Source organism: Ceratotherium simum, chromosome 10 (assembly GCF_057802395.1).
Source record: "Ceratotherium simum simum isolate JZ-2026a chromosome 10, ASM5780239v1, whole genome shotgun sequence".
In the NCBI taxonomy this organism is placed as follows: domain Eukaryota; kingdom Metazoa; phylum Chordata; class Mammalia; order Perissodactyla; family Rhinocerotidae; genus Ceratotherium; species Ceratotherium simum.
The window spans coordinates 31,886,848-31,900,249 of NC_141909.1; the positions used below are offsets into that span (position 1 = coordinate 31,886,848).

General features: G+C 41.3%; 1 long non-coding RNA gene across 2 annotated transcripts in view; it reads left to right on the plus strand.

Moving 5' to 3' along the window:
• The window catches only part of LOC147916091 (uncharacterized), a 37,263-nt gene extending 25,161 nt beyond the window's left edge, over positions 1 to 12,102 (plus strand). The window contains exons 2-4 of one of the 2 annotated variants that reach the window (XR_015553396.1): positions 5,026 to 5,222; positions 5,748 to 5,908; positions 6,044 to 12,102. This is a non-coding gene — a long non-coding RNA (uncharacterized LOC147916091). Of the gene's footprint in view, positions 1 to 5,025; positions 5,909 to 6,043 lie in introns of both variants that reach the window. The other variant, XR_015553395.1, reaches the window with a different exon arrangement.
• Positions 12,103 to 13,402: the final 1,300 nt, after the last annotated feature.

The window sequence follows — 13,402 nt, forward strand, 5'->3', positions numbered from 1 at the left end:
TGGTTTTCTTTCAGGATCCCACACTGTCTTTAATCAAATTCTTTTAATTTACTCACAGAACTAATCCTCTTACACTGAGATGCTGGTGTGGTAGATTAATTGCCCTAATGGCCCCCATTTATCACCCCTCCTTGTAACCATGCTCCTTGCAATGTGAAATTTTAGCTCCTCCTATAAAGAGGTGATCTACTTCCCCACCATTGAATCTGGGCTGGCCTTATGACTTGCTTTGGCCAATAAAATGTAGCAAACATGAAGACGTGCACATTCTGAGCCTGGGCCCCAAGAGGCCTTAGGTGCTGCTGCTCGCTTTCTTGGACCCCAGCCTCCTTCAGAAGAACAAGGTTGGGCTAGCCTGCTGGACTGAGGGGTTACATGAATCAGACAGGAGATATCCCAACTGAATACTGAGACCACACTAGGCAGCCAGGCCCCAGCTGACTGCGGATCCATGAGTGAGTCCAGCCAAGGTCAGCTAAGCCCATCCCAGAGCAGCAGGACTACCCAAATGGCCTAAAAAGGGAAGAAAGTGAAACAAATGTTTCTTATTGTGAGACACTGATGTTTTGTGGTTGTATTTATGTAACAGTATTGTGGCAATAGATAACTGACACAGCTGGGTGGAGATAGATTCTGATATTGATCCTCTGGTGGCTCAGGTTTCACTGTTACCTGTAAGTTGAATTAAATTTGTTGAATTTTTCAAATTGTTGTTCTTCTTGGGACTGGTCTTAGATGTTTGTAACCAGGTTTAGTGAACACTTCTCATAGGATCCATTTCTCTTGATTTGAATGGATTGGAACAGAAAACTCACATATGGAAAAATATTTCTCCTATAACACTGAGTAGCTCTGGGTGGTTCTCTAACTGTGGTGTCATTGGCTTGTGCATCCTGACTGAAGTTTTCGGTCACCACCATACAGTAGTCTCCCCTTATTTGTGGTTTCACTTTCTGAGGTTAACTACGGTCAGAAAATGTTACAAGGAAAATTCTAGAAATAAACAATTCATAAGTTTTACATTGTGCACTGTTCTGAGTAGCTGATGAAATCTCGTGCCATCCTACTCAGTCCCGCCCAGGACGTGAATCATCCCTTTGTCCAGTGTATCCACAGTGTATGCTACCTGCCCGTTAGTCACTTAATAGCCGGCTAGGTTATCAGATCAACTGTCTCAATATCACAGTGCTTGTGTTCAAGTAACCCTTATTTTACCTAATAATGGCCCTGAAGCTTGAGAGTAGTGATACTGGCAATTCAGATATGCCAAAGAGAAAGCTGTAAAGTGCTTCATTTAACTGAAAAGGTGAAAGTTTTAGACTTAAGGAAAGAAAAAAAATTGTTTGCTGAGGTTGCTAAGATCTATGGTAAGAACGAATCCTCTATCTGTGAAATTGTAAAGAAGGAGAAGGAAATTCATGCTAGGTTTGCTGTCGCACCTCAAATATGTATGTAGGAAAAAACATAGTATATATAGGGTTGAGTACTACCCACGTTTTCGGGCATCTACTGGGGGTCTTGGAATGTAATCCCCTGCAGACAAAGGGGGTCTACTGTATGTCCCCAGATTTCTTTCTATCTAATTCCAAGGACAAGCAATGTACGCACACTTGCTCTAGGATTTTGCTGCTTTGGGTATTTCCCAAATAAGCTGTCTGTGTTGGCGGGGTTTTGTGCTGACTGCAGTAGGTTACAAGTCTGGAATTTAAATTTGATGTCTTCAGCCATCTTAGATTAAAAACTTCTTTTCTTTTCCTCTCCCAGGGTAGAAAATGGTCTTTTTTTTTTTTTTATTAGTGCTTTCAAAACTGTGGAATGCTTGCTACTTTGGGGCAAAACCAGTTGCAAAGGGACAATATATCATCTAGTATAATGCCCATTAAACAGCTTTACTTTCTCAGTCTTGGAGCTAAATTCTCATTCCCCTGGAGAGTGCTCTGGTCTTCTCCCTTAGAAGATCTCAAGCTTTTCCTCGGCCCTTTCCACTCTCTTGGATTGCTCCTACCTCCTCCTGGGATGGTAGTTTTCCCAGGATTACAAAGATGCAAGTGGCAGGCCCAAGCGTTTTGCCGTTCTCCCTCCAGAGAATATCTTACCATTAACTTCCTTGCAGCAGGAGTTTCAATATCTTGTGGATCGGAGCGGCAACATATTTCTGAGCTCTGCTCCATCGCAATTGCCTGGATGTGTCAGATGAGGAGGGGGGTCTAGATGTCAACCTCCTTATTACAGGCTTTCAGACACTCCTGTCTGCAGTCCCCTGCCTGACTTTCTGAGGAAATGGTGCCCCCAGTGCCTGAGTCTGTCTGAGTTTTGTGGAATGAAGTGACTTGCTCCATGTTAGCCTCACCCCCCTTCCCACCACAAATGGGGCACTTCTTGTTCAGCCTTCTCTGTTCTTTAACACTTTTCCATCTTCCAAAAATGTGTTGAGGCCTCTTTTTCACTATTGTATCCTCTTACATTCTTTTGGTCCTTGTGGGTCTATATCTGGGTTTTATTCCTCCAGTCTTATTTTAGTGGGGTTTTGCAAGAGAGTAACATCCGTGTTCTATCTGCCATGTTTAGCCTGAAGTCTTCAGACTCTTTAGGTTTTTATGAACATATATGAACTTATTCTGCTATAGCTTCATAATTGCCTTCTTCAAGAATATCATCTTGCTTTTAAAAAAATCACATAAATTATTTTAATAGAAAAAGAGGTTGGAACTAGAGAGCTTAGAATTTTTGAGCAAAATTAATTTTTACCTATATGGATTTCAGTAACTTTTATAGTTAGAAAAATAGCGACAAAACCTAAACATCACTGGGCATATCTAGCATTTGATCGTATACAGCTTTTGTTCAAGACAATGGATTTTCTTTTCCTAGCAATATCGGGCACTCTCATTAACACAGAGCTCATGTTCATTCGTATCATCTTAATCACCCATTTTACTGGCTATTATGATAAACAAAGGAGGAAGCCGCACAAAGGAAGCAGCTCTGGTGCTACAGCTTCTCTTTTGAGAACCTGACGTTGGCTGTGATAGGGACAATATAATGCAAAGTCTGCTCCGCAGCACATCAAGGATATGACATTATAGTCAAGTCATTCATAAGCTTTCACACATGCAAGTATTATTTTTTTAAATATAAACTGGATCATAACACACTCACTATCTTGAACTTGCTTGTTTCTCTTTGCATATCGTGAGCCCTTCCATGTCAGTACATACAGAACTAACTCATTCTTCTTTTCTAAAACCACCTCTCAGATGGTTTCCAAATCAAAGCAATGTTGTAATAAATACGTTTTAATATACTTATTTGCTCATTTGTTTATGCATTTCTGTAAGATATTCTTTTTCTGGAACTTGAATTCTGAGACAAAGAGCCTGCACCTGTTACATGTTAACAGATAAGGCCAGACTGCCTTGCAAAAACTATTAACTCATACTTTCCAAGCAGTTGTCAGAATGCCCATTTTTTCATCACCTCCCCAAAACTGTGTTTTTCTCCTTTTAATCTTTGTCTATCTGATAATTGAGACAGTGTTGTCTTAGTTCACAATCTGGATTATCAGTGTGAAGGTGGTGCTCTTCGCTCTACTTCCAGTCTCCAGACACAAACAGATACTTTTCTCCCATTTCTGGTAAATGGTAGAAGAGTGAAGTCAGCCCTAAGGTTCTCAACAAGTCCAGATGCTTGTTCATGAAAGAGTGGTTGTCCTTGAGGATGTGAATGACCTGAATAGCTTATCTCTTGCACCTCCTGATTGTGTCACTCCGGCAGCATTTTAGAAATACTCCAGGTCGGGGCTCAGTTGCTCCCTCTCTGGTATCTCTCTCTCTAGTGCTCTCTGAGAAGAGTTTGAAGTCTCTGTAAGCATTGTCTCTATCTAGGGGGAGAATAATTTCTTTAGCTGCCTTTCTTGGTGCTTTAGTCCAATCTTTGGGAGCTATAGTTCCTTGCAGTAGTCACTAGAGATATATTCTGATTCTTCCTTTTTAGGCTTTTGAAAAGTTTGCACTCTCCTCCCCCCACTCCCATGAGTTGTGACCATGGGGATGCTTCCTCTTTACCTGAAGCCCTTTGAGAAGGGTTTGTAGGGGAGGAAGACAATTCCTCTATCCCCTAGGTCCTTCTGGCTGGTCTAAGATTTAAACTGACTTGAGACAGAATAACAGGAGAAAATCAAAGTTTGATAACATGTATACATGGGAGAAACCTAGGAAAACCAAGTAACTCACCCAAATGGCTGAAGCCACCACCTTAATACCATCTTCAGCTGAAGACAAAAGAAGATGTTGGGGGTAGTGGTTTGGGACTTTGAAGGAGAGGAAGGCAATTCACGTGGAGATTGAAAAGCAAATATTTGGTAAACAAGTGTTTGCCGGGCCATCTATGGACAACAAGACCCATGGGAGAACTTTGATAAAAACGGCTGTAGCAAGGATCCCCCTGTCTACCACACCTAGTTTACATTATGCTATAGTTATCTTATGGTATCAGCTCCTTCCTGGAACAGGCCTGCTATCTTAAATTCTTTTAGGCAGTTAGGGGGAAGGTCAAAGTTTGCTTCAGAGTCTTCTGTTCTTGAAAATAATCAAGCCAAAGAGATACATTTTGGGGTGGCCAATTCTGATCCCCCACAGGTTCTAAGGGAGAAAGAGCAGAGTAACACCTGACTCATGCCTGCGAAAGAGAAACAAACTGGCTAAAGCTGCCTGTGTCTTTGGATTAGAGTGGGGAAGTGAATTGGACACCCATTATGTATCTCTTCAAATTCTCTAGGCTTCACTTCTTATTCCAGCTATGCAGGCCTCAACCAATTTTGGGAAGTAAAAATTGACTGTACCTTACCTTGAACCTGTTGCTTCCTGTGCTGGGGTTTCTCTGAGGCTGTGGCATGGGATATAGGACCCCACTGGGCACTAATGCATATGGCTCTTGGACTTATGGGAGAGATAACACTCTGGGGACAACACTGATCAATAGGAGATGGGTGTTGCCAGATAACTTTGTCTCCGTTTCTTCCCCTAGGTGGCTGGTTCTGAGATGGATTTCATAAGACTACGTAGAAGGTTCTGCAGGAATGAATTGCCCATAGCAGTGGCCAGTGCATCTGTGGGTGTAATGACACCCCAAAGATGGCCATGTTCTTATCCCGGAATCTGTAAATATGTTATCTTTAATGGCAGAAGGGACTTTTCAGATGTGATTAAGTTAAGGATTTTGATGTGAGTAGATCATCCTGGGTTATCTGCATGATCCAAATGTGATCACAAGAGTCTTAATAAGAAGGAGGCAATAGAGTTAGAGATAGTAGAAGGTATGAGCAAGAGGTTGGAGTGATGTGAGAAAGGGGTCATAAGTCAAAGAATACTAGCAGCCTCTAGAATCTAAAAAGTACAAGGGAATGGATTCTACTTTCAGAGGTCCAGAAGAAACCAGCCCTGCCAACACCTTGATTTTAACCCATATGACCCATTTTAGACTTCTGACCTCAGAAATACAAAATAATAAATCTACGTTGTGTTAAGACACTAAGTTTGTGGTAATATGATACAGTAGCAATAGAAAACTAATACAGCATCCCTGTTTCATTCCCTCATCCCTCACTCCTATTCCTTGGAATCACATTCCCATATTAAGTGCTCATACAGAAGTCTGTCTCAGAGTCTGCTTTTGGGGGAACCCAGGCTAAGACAGGAAGTAATTAGACTTCCACTGACAGTTTCTATTGTGTTTTTCCTGAGGATCAGATCTAGGACATGTGCAGTTGGTTCATCTTAGATTCCATCCAAGATGGCATTGGAAGGGAAAGAAGGCCTCAACTGAAAGATGCTCAAGTGTCCCCAGTGACCAGGGATGGAGGGAAAAGCTGCAAGTGGCTACCCGGAGGACACTCCCAGGTCAGAGCATTGTAAGTGAGGTCCCAGTAATGGGGGAGGCAGTGGGTATGTATGTTGGGGTGTATTGTCAGAGTCTAACTAGGAAAACAGTAACAGCTTCAAGTATTTTAGTGGAGGAAATTTATTGCAGGAAATTGTTTATACAGGTGACAGAGGAGCTGAGAACCAGACAGAGGATGAAGAGGTAATCCAGAGATCGGTAAGAGCAGGAAGCCACTGCCTTCTGAGGTTGGAGGACAAAGTGAGAGGTGGTGTTACTGGAGCCCAGGGGCTAGGGCCGCTGGAAAGAAGCTGGAAATCAGGTGGGGCTTTTCAGGAGGACCCGATCTTCCGAGGAAGCACAGCCACTGCTGGAGAGGCCCCTGGAGGCGAAGTGAGATTGAGAGAAGTACCCTGGCTTCTCTCTTCCCTCCCACTTTCTCTTCCCCATTCAGCGCCTCCAATTTGTCAAACCCAAAGAAGCCAGCTCAGCTGAAACACAGAGCAGGTGGAGTGAGGGATGGATCTGAGAGAAAACAAAAGTAGGATTGGCATAGAACATGTTGCCAAAGAGCCTATGAAGAAACATCCACGGAAGAAAGAATCCGTTTTAAATACTTGCCAATCTCTGTGGAAACCAATTCCAGATTGGAGCCAATTGGGCAAAATTTTTTCCTGTCTTTAACTCCTTTCTCTCTCTATGCCGCAAGCCCTCAGGGGTCAGAGGCTGTAGCCAGTAAATTGAGTATGTTCCTGGAGATGCTGACAGAATAAAAGAGGAAGAATCTGCCTTCTGCCTCCTTTTCCACTGCTGGATTCCCACCCACCACGGGCTTGAGCTAGGGGAAGTAGAAGTTTTAACTCTGAATGAAATTCGGGCTTTCAGTTATTACATTGGAGCACACATTAATTACTAAAACAAGTCTGTTTTAGGCAGCACTGACATGACTGAGGACATTATCTGAGATAATAACCTATGGGGCCAGATAACCTACGGGGCCTACCCTAGAGTTCATCTAAAGTAGTGGGAACAAATAAGCCTCCTCATGCTGAACAGTCATGCAAAGAAAGTTGTGAGAGAAGAACACAATTTAGTTGTGTTAGAACCCTTTTAATCCCATCTGTGCACGGGAAGCTTTGTGATTGGTCTTTTTGAAGCTCTTCTCACTTGACTAGAGGTGACAACAAAGATTCCACACTCCTCCCTTTATACTCAGTAGTCGGTTGGGGCCAATGGTCGTGTAAATGCTTTTTCTTTTTTTTTTTTTGCTACCTCCACCATAGGAACTGAAATGTGGGAATGGTTGGCCTCTATTATTTTGGGGGCTTCAGCCACAACTCAGACTAAAACATTCTATTTTAACATTCTTTAATAGTCATACTTGGAATGATTAAGTCTTTAGCGTCAGTAGAAAAGAAAGAGTGTATAAGATATGTTTAGTTATGAAAATATAAAGAAAGCACTACCGAAGAATACTCACCTTTTGTGATTGTTGAAATTCATGTCTCTTCCACGTGGACACTTGTCTGGAATTCTGAAGAATCCTGTATAAGGCACACCTGCTCCACAAACTAATATAATTCTAGATGAGAATTGGAACAAGTCAGCTTGAAATCAGAGTTGTGACCCCATGAGAAAAACGGTGCACAGCAAGGAAGTCGATTCTCAGAAGTCCCTGCTGATTTTGGAACAGAGACTGTCATAAGCCCATGATTGAAGGTGTTATCACAGAAAGGGGTGGGAATGGAAAGATCCCAACTTCAGATACTGAGGTACTGAAAGTATTGAATCTCTTCTTGGAGAGGGAATGCTGTATGATCTTAGATGAGAAGTATGGAGGGCTGGGACATATTAGGAGGGTCTTCACTTTGAAGGGAGCGATTGACCCCTAATTAGGCAAAGAAGAGATTTTAAAGGTAGAAATTGAGATGTTAAAGCAGCCTTGGGAGATCCGGGGAAAAGTGAGAGAGGATCCAGAAAGTAGAGCCAAAAACTACCTTTAAGACTAGGTGATCACACCTCAGAGCCTCAGTAACTCTGGGGAGGAGGAAGGATTGGCAAGAGATTGGGCTGGTATTTCACCCAATACTTTTCTCTGCCTTTAGGCAAGAAAACTGCTCATCCTTATTGAGCAAGAACTACCCAAAGTTTGTCCACTGTCAGGGGAAGCCAGGCCTACATCTGGACCAAGCAATCTTGTTTGGGTGGAGTGGATGAGGTCAGTGATGCTGGGAGAAAGGGGAGTGTCCTGAGAAAACAAGTAGTGATTCTCTAGTGGAAAAGTATGAGCACTTCACCAGGATTTAGGCCCAACCTACATGATTTTGGCTAGCCTAGTACTCTGAAGAAACAGATTCCAGATGTTAACTTGGTTCCCACATTCTGGGATGGGCAGGTTGTGTGGGGTGCAGTAAGATGCCAGCAAATGTCATTTATAGGAACGCAAAGTTTACTTTGGGAGAAATGCAGCAGAGTGCCGCGTGCGGGTGCGTGCACGTGCGCACACACACACAATTTACAGGGAAGAAAATGAATGAAAAGGCTCAGCAGACTAGGATTAGAGTGGTCAGCGTTGGAGTGTGGTGTTATAGGAATATGCATGGATTGTGACACTTGGGGAGGTCTGTGAGCCATGCAATGAGAGGAATGGGTTTGGAAGGAATCACATTAAGAAGAGCAGAGGATCCTTGAGAATCTGCCAGCTTCTGCCACGTGAACACTATTGAGGGAATGGTGGCCCAGTCAATGCCTGCCCATCTCCATCCGTGTGACTGAAGCCTGCAACAGGAGAGGAGCCACAACAGCTATCCTTCTAGTAGATACCTGTGAGGACCTCCATCAAGAGCTGATGTAATAGGCAAAAGCGATGCCTGCTCAGCTCTGTCTGAACCCCTCAGTATGGATCTCCTCTTTGGAGTGACCCAGAACACTTACAAGTTCCAATGTCACTCCAACCTCATCTACAGAATACAAACAAACACAGAAATTTAGGCCCTTGACAAACAGGGGATGTGGGACATGGGAGAGAAAACCCTAAGGCCTTTGTTTGGTGTGACTGAAGAGAAACGACTTGATATTCTTTCCCAGAGCTGGGACATGTGGAAACACGGCCCTGTGTACCATCTCTGTCACATGAGCAACAAAATCACGTTTTCTGAAGTCATCTCCCTACCCCATAACTCACATTGCTATTTTAATGAAAGCAATTAATATTCTACTTCAACTTGGATTTTTAAAGAGGGCCCAAAATATGGCTGTCACCAAGATTTTTATCATTTGCATTTCTCTTTGACACCATAGTGCACACTATCTCCCTAATCTCAGTATCAGCAAATGTTATCTAGAGGTTTATAGGTGTTGCTGAAACCATACGCTTTCTGCTCCCACATCCTGGCTTGAGGTATGGTTAGCAAGTAATCTCTAAATGATCAGATAGACTACTTTTTGACAGAACTTGTTTTAATTTGAATGATCCAGAAGTACAGGCAGAAAAAGTCAAAGATTATTTTGTGATTATTAACAATTTATGAATATTTAACATAATACTACATTGGACATAGATTTACTTTGCTGTCTTAAAAGTACTTTCATATACAAGCCTAGAAATACATTTGGTCCAACTCTGGAAAACTTATACTGAAGTCCTTAGAGCAGATAGCTCTGCAGCTGCTGAATTTAAGTCCTGTCTTGGTCAAGGGAGAGAAAGGGCCAGCATGAACTAATATTGGAAGATAGTAAGTGGGAATCTCTTCTGAGTAATTCCACAGAGGGCCCACGTCCTCTGTGCATATTTGAGTGTCTTATAGTAACCTCTTAGGCTGGTAGTGAAAACATTAGGAAATTGCTGCGCTTGGAAAATTCTCTATATCTACTTGTTTTTGTTGTTTAAGTAGATAAAGCAGTTAGACTGCTATTAGAGGTAACTGGCTTTATAATTTCAATTTGTCAAAATTAATCTCTTTTGAGTTATACAAACATACACACAAATGCAAATCTGCCCAAAATATTTTTAACTAATTAAAAAATTTATTAATCTTTTTTTTTTTTTAGATTTTATTTATTTATTTATTTTCCCCCCAAAGCCCCAGTAGATAGTTGTATGTCATAGCTGCACATCCTTCTAGTTGCTGTATGCGGGACGCGGCCTCAGCATGGCCGGAGAAACGGTGTGTCTGTGCGCGCCTGGGATCCGAACCCGGGCCGGAGCAGCGGAGTGTGCGCACTTGACCGCTAAGCCATGGGGCCGGCCCCTATTAATCATTTTTTACCTAAAAGTCCCCCAAGAGTGAATGTAAACTTGCAAATTAGATCTTAAAGAGGATTTAAAGAAAAATCTCATGGAGGTCTCAAACCACAAGAGAGAATTTTTTAACCCCAAAATTCATCTAGCCTTAGAAGCATTTGAAAAGTACTAATTTCCTTTTTGGAATTTCCATATGAAACACCACTATTCTCATATTCCATCTTGCTTGTATTTTTAAACATGAAATGGCAGATTTAGTGAAATACGAAAGGAACTAAATGTTTTAAAATTTTGGATGGAAGGTTTCTTTTTGAGAGGGAGGGGATTTTTGATTTTACAACTATTTTCAGATTTACTTCGGATGTAGCTCCAAGATTATAGAGAGTGAAAAATCAGAAAGTGAGACTCCATTAACTTAGTGATAGACTATCCTCTACATAGAGGTCAACACCTCTCTCCCCATGGTGGGGCACATTGGTTGCTAGCAGCAGAGACCAACTCTTTCTGACTTAAGCATATAAAGACTTTGTAGGAAGGATGCTAGATAGCTCACAGATTCCAAGGAATTGCTGAATCACCAAACCTCTGGAAGGACAGGAGCTGGAACAGCTGCAATGAACGGTCAGGAATTCGCTGACAGTGTCTTCTCCGGACAGTGCCCTTGGAAAAACTCAGCTCCAATGGCTTCCATCTGTTTTTCATGCTGTTATAAATAGATGCAGCCTCCCAGGGAAGAAAGTCCAATTGGTCTGGCCTGGGTCACATGGCCTTCTTTCAGCACCCTTGAGATAACCCCGTGGGACTAGAAAAATGGGGAGGGATATGGTCCTTCAAAGGAAAAGTTGACGTTGTTGCCAAGAGAAGGGGTAAGGGCGACTGGGCCAGCATCCCCTGTACTGTGGCAAAGCAGAACCACAAAAAGGAGTTTTATTTCCTGCTGCCCCTTGAGCCTTGTCATCTAACACAAAGCAACATGAATGCAGGTAAAAAGACAATATGCAGATTAAAAATCTGCTTCTTTATCATGCTTTTTATGTTCTTCTTCTGATGTTTTTATATGGATTCTCAGTGGAAAATTCTGGTAGGAAAGGCACTGAGCTGAAGGAAAGGCATAGATTAGGAAAGTTGGGTGGCCAAAGCAAGCTGACAACAATGACATCTCCTTCTTTCTCAGACATACATCCCTCATTGTTAGAAGAATTTAATAAAACAAGCCCAATCTACTATGTGCTTATTTTCCACCCATAATTATAAGAATAACATGCACTATAATTCATGCAAATTATCTGCAAATCTTAATAAGAGTAACTAGAAACCAGTGCAATCAACATTCTATATATACTTACCTTGACACTGGGAATTACCATGTATTTAAGTGTAACGACATAAACTCTTCCTGTCTGATTATAGTCACATAATCAGATGGTTTCTATATCAGAAATGCATTTAATTAAAAGAATGTGTCAATGGTGGGTATATAGGAAATGATTTAGATAATTAATGATAAACACTGACTTTACAAACAACTTTATTTTTATATATTCCCATCCTCCGTCCACTCTATCCAGAGTTCTGAGGTTCTTGTCTTTTGTGAAGAACAGTCTGGAACAATATACATATTTCTTTTAGGAAAAGTCCCCACAATTTGGCTGACTTATAGGCAAAGGTGGATTTACTTTGAAGAAAATGAAGCTTTAGTTTTAGTACCCCTCACTTATATGGACTCCTTCCAAGACCCTGTAGCTAACTTTGTATTTTTGTAGAATTTTTTCTTAAAAAAGAATCCCTGAAATTGTATTACTTTAGGCCTCAGAAAACCTGGGTCTGCCCTGCTTATATATTTTGTGTATGTAACCAACATAATGTCAGCTATCCCTTCAGCCATGCCCTGATTATGTTTCAGGGCTGCACCAACGCAGATTTAGAACATTGTACATTCAATGGTTTTGTCAAGAAATCCAATAAACATGGAAGATTTTTGTGTGTGTACTTTTTTGGGGAGGATATGGGGAAGGAGGCCTGGGGGAGGCGGGGGAGGGGAGGAACTGAGTAGAAGTGAGAGTTCTATGTTACATAACATACAGCATTTGAAAAACATATCGTACTAGATATATATGTTCACTGGACGTCTTTCTTGGCCTCGCCTCTATCAAGGTTCTGCTGGTGTTTTTTTTTTTTTTTTTCTTGCCTCCCTCCCTTTCTCTGGATCCTCTTTCTCCTTTTGCATTTTCCCAGAGGCCTTCAAGCTCCTTTGCCCTGTGTTACGAAGAGCCATCCGGTTCTCTCACTATCCTACCCCCGCATGCTTGCTCATCCGTCACAGGACCTTAGAACACAAGGCCACATTTAATTGGCCTCTGATCTTTAGAAAACATTTTAATGAAAATCTTTTACTTGAGTTTGCCCTCTGGTTTCTCAAATCTCACTGAAATGACTCTTCAGAGTATTTTGTTTTCCAAAAATGTACATTGCTTGCACCAAGAGGAATTTTGGGAACTGAAATATTCTCTCCCTCCATCTTTTTGCATGCATATTTTTACATTTGAACTGCATTTAATTGAAAAACACTTGGGATCAGATGCTTTGCTGCTGGATTACTGTCTTGTCTCTTCATCTCCTATCCCAGCATTAGTAGCATATAGTAGAGGCTCAATAAATGAATGTTGAATGTTTAGTGAATGAAATTACCATTTTTATAAGAGGTGGCATATTGGTGTCTACATTTTTAATATGGCTTGATACAGAAGCTACAGGAAACACACACCCTGACTGCGATCTTTCCCCAGAGAGTTCACAGAATCTATAGATTGAGAGAACAAAGAAAGGAAAAGAAAAGAAAACCAAATCAAGCTAATCTATCTGTTTACAACTTGAGTGATTAATAACAGGAGCATTTTGAACTAACTCACTCCTGCTGTTGACATATGTATGTTTCCATATCATTTTACAAACAATGCTTAATAGGCTTTGGAATTTTCACAAAAAAGATATATTCTATAGAAAAATAATCTAACTTTTAGTGGTTTTTTATCTTGCAAATAAGAAAATACAGAGATATAAAATGCAAAATGGTGAAGAATAGACTTTATGATAAAGAAAAGAGCTGACAACGCTTTTTGTTCCTCTCAAATATTCCGAATCCTACTGAATTTTATCATACAGTGAAAAGCAATTTTCAAAATAGCAGCTGAAGAAACAAAGTATTTTTAGGCCCCTGAAATGGTTTTCTACTTTGTAGGGCTCCTGGCTTGTACCAAATGGTAACATATCTTTTTCTTTAAT